General features: G+C 36.8%; 1 protein-coding gene across 1 annotated transcript in view; it reads right to left on the bottom strand.

Annotated features, from left to right (window-relative positions):
- LOC107727364 (protein kinase C epsilon type-like) overlaps positions 1-4,076 on the bottom strand; it is a 108,423-nt gene that overhangs the window by 102,719 nt on the left and 1,628 nt on the right. The window lies entirely within an intron of this gene.

The following is a 4,076-nucleotide window of genomic DNA, read 5'->3' as shown; positions in this document are numbered from 1 at the left end:
TTACTGTTTATTCAGGTTTTTTAAGGTATCTAATATTTTGATACTTAATTTCCATGATCTAAATATTCTTAAAAACTAAAAGTTTGTTGTCCTTTGGAAGTGTGTAGGCCTTCTTGTATTATTATGCTGTTACATTATGATTATATATTCAGTGGCATAAAATGGTCTTTAAAATGACAATAATACTGCTTTTCACAATTATTTCTGGGGCAATATATCGCACAACAAAAGGTTGTTATCGTGACAGGCCTATTTGCGGATCTGTTCACCCCAATCCCTCTGTAACTGGCACAGCTTTGCAGAAAATTACAGACAGTTAAATACATATTCCCTACCTTTTTTATGCTACACCACAAGTAACAAGGGAACTTATAGTAATGTTAATATTTAGCCAGTCCCCAAACCCATTCACTCAAATGGCTTGGATGCGCGGAGCATTCACAGCTTGCCCTGTTGAAAAAAACAGCATATGCTGGTTATGTTTTAAAGCGTGGCAGCAGGTTTGAGCTGGTCCTGAGCTGGTTATGAGCTGGTTTAAGCTGGTCATGGTCAACTACAGTGTGTGCATAATTATTAGGCAAGTTGATATTCTGATCATATTTTTTTCCAAGCACATTTTACCAATTCCAAACCACATCAATCTTAATAACTTCTATTAATTTTGTATGTAATCATTTATAAGTGATATATAATTGTCCATGAAGGCTGGAAGTGAAAAACTCCTTATATTCAGGTGTGCAATGATTATTAGGCAGGTTTTCTTTTACAGATAAAATGAGCCAAAAAAGAGATTTAACTCAGACTGCAAGTCAAAAATTATTAAATGCCCATGAGAAGGATGCAATACTTATGCAATACTAGAATTTGCAAAGTTAAGGCATGACCATGGGACAGCGAAATGCTCACTGGGTCAACACAGTCAGAAAAAACAAGAAGAAAAGACACACGTTAACTGCAAAATAATTAGGTGAACCATTTAGCTCTATCCATTTAATCTCTCTCAAGGAAAAACAAATCTCATTCTAAGTTTGACAGTCTACTTCCCTATCCTCTAATTTACTTGGAGCTTTGAGAAAGACTAAAAATAATGTCTGACAGATTCAGCCCATCCACTTTCTAAAGTGTCAGGCCAAGACACGGTTTAAAATCAAGTTGCTCTTCTAAAGCCAAGCGCACACTTAAAAACTCCTCGTCTCTTGTTTTCTGTCATGTTAGTGCATGCGTTACACAACTGAATGCAGACTAGCCGTGCTGGAAACACTGTCTTAGTGTTTTAGTACAGTGTTCTGTTTGAATTAGTGGATGCATTCCTTGTTAACGAAACATCATGAAAATCATTCGGTTCTGGAACCAGTTCTGAACAACAACCGGTTCTCAGCTCACAGCCCTACTGAGGGCAGCTAAAGGACAGTGCAGACAGACATGGGGGGGCTTGTGGAATCAGCCCAACCTCTAACTTATTCTAAAGTTTACACAGCCGGCAGACCTCGGCCTTCACACCTCCAACTGGCCCCACCATGCAGCTCTCAGTTAAAGCAAATGGAGATGAAAAGCTCCTGCAATGAGCTGCCTGGGATGAACAACATAACACTGACATGCCCTTTAGAACAAAACAAGCCTACAGCGTGCAAGTGCAGGCACGACCGAAGAGGAGATGCCTTTGAAACAGGTGTGAGTGTGTTTGTGTGCATGTAAAGGGTTCGTGGGAAAATGGGTGACTGAGTAATTCTCGTAGTCTGACCAACCCTCTACAACCTTTCTCACACTTTCACACAAATTGCTTTCAAATTACGCAAAAGCTGCCTGTGAGCCAGTCAAAGCCTACCTCTGCACACATCTGTCCCACAGATTGATGCTCTTTTTCTCTTCGTACACTATCAGACACTTGCTTGTCTTGACAGATACTCACTATGACACACACAGACCCGCTCTGCCAGGAATCCTGTTCGCCTGAGGACGCAAGGCTTGGGAAGGGTTGCACCAAACGTTTGTATGTTCTTTCTTAAAATGGGCATTCTCAGCAGGGGTTTAGCAGCTACTAGTTTTCTGTAAATACCTCTCTGGTAAATTTGGTTGCATCGTTTGCTTTTAAAGCAAAACTAGGTCGTAAAACCTCAGTGAAGTAGTGTGTAATCATATAATATGACATTTACCTTTACTGATCCAATGAGCAGCCGAAAAAACTGAGCATTTCAGTCTTACCCATGTAACTCTTATTGGTAATAAGTCAAATTACCATATACATTTACATTTACATTCAGTTAGACTTTTAGTAGATGCTTTTATCCAAAGTGACTTAAGGAAAGTCACAAGCAATTTGTCATATACAAGCCAACAAAATTCATAGTACACAATCCCAAATTTAAAGTATAGAGTTACAGTAGTAAGTGTCTAAATTATCATGAAATGTAATAATAATTTTTTAATACTTTACATTTAATTACAATATCTAAAATGAATTAAGGATGATCAATAAATACTAATACAACAAAATTTGATATTTATTCTTTTAATTTAATTTAAATTTTTTTGTTAAAGAGCCGCAAAGAAATAATTTAATCACATGATGTTTTCTTTGTGCTCAATATAACTGAGCACAAATGTCAACATCCTCATATGCTGTATGTCTAGGAATTAAGTCACACCAAACATAAGCTCAGTGTAATTCAATAGATCAGCCATTTTATTCCAACCGTTATTCCTACATCATATATATGTACAGTATTTTTCAAGTGCATTGAGTGTTATGAAGCTCTGATGTCTAGTACTGCGTAAGTGTAGTACTGTGTCACATACTGCACACCTGCCATATCAGGGGCCTTAATGGGACCAAGACTGATGCTGTATACTGATATTCAACCGAACTATTCACTCTCATTCAAATGATATACAATGATATTCTATTACTAGATTACTTAGTGTACTGTTCATTGATATTCTATTATTCTGTTATACTACTATTCACTGTTTCGACTGATCACGAGACATTTGGACTGGGCAGCCAGGATATGACCTATGTGCCTGTCATTGCTTTGTCTGTGATGATCAAATACAGATTTAGGACTAATTTGAAAGCATGTAAATATGGTGTAAAATGACATGAAAATGATGTAAACGTTATAATGGCTGTTGTATATTTCAGCCATAATAGTGGTGTGATTTTAGATGACTATGACTGTTTTCAGGTTAGTATCACTCAAATGTAGCTGCAATTAATATATTTCTGACTTCCATAGCCTACAAGTACTAATAAATATAATTCTGTATTAATCTTTATCTATCCAGGCATATTAAATATATTTTTATCATGTACTTTAGAAACGTTAGATTACCTGACAAAAATATCAGATGTAGGCTACAAATACCGTCCTAACATCAACAGATTAAAAGATGCAAGTTGTCTGACCATTTGGCATCCGATTATCATATGTCTGCATTAATGATGGCTGCATGGCTCTTGGCAGCTGCAGAAATATTTATGACAGACAGCCAACCTCTTTCGTCGTCTCTATGCAACCGGGGTTATCTGAGCATTCATCTGAGGCCTTTGCTGCAGAAATGATGCAGGTGGCATCAGAGAAAGAGGAAAGCACAACACACATCTGCTGCTGGCGCATACATGTGTTTTCATTTTGGTGTAACCATATTTTGAACATTTAAGTTGTTTACCAAGGGCAATCAAATTTTACAGGTATTTTCGGGCGTAATCTTTTCAAGTCTTGCGCAACGCAAACTGTACACTAGTACCACTAGTACAAATAGCTTCATACAGTTTCTAACAATTTTTTTTAAGACAAAACACTTTTTTGTAGCGTGTTTGCTATTTAAATATATGATAAATATTAAACTTGTTATATTTTCTCGAGTATCAACGTATTGTTCCATACTGATAACAATGAAAAGTTGCGTACGGTTGTTATGGTTGCCTCCTCAGGTTAGGCAAATTCTGTTTGCTAGCATCTATTTGGCAACAGGTGATGCCTCCTCTGACTTGTAACTTAACTTTTGTAGTTACTGAAATTTTAACAAACACTGAAACGCAAATACACTTGTATATATAAACAATAAGGACTCTT

This window comes from Sinocyclocheilus rhinocerous, unplaced genomic scaffold (assembly GCF_001515625.1).
Source record: "Sinocyclocheilus rhinocerous isolate Xijiao unplaced genomic scaffold, SAMN03320098_v1.1 scaffold756, whole genome shotgun sequence".
NCBI lineage: Eukaryota > Metazoa > Chordata > Actinopteri > Cypriniformes > Cyprinidae > Sinocyclocheilus > Sinocyclocheilus rhinocerous.
This window is presented reverse-complemented; position numbering and strand designations above follow the sequence as displayed.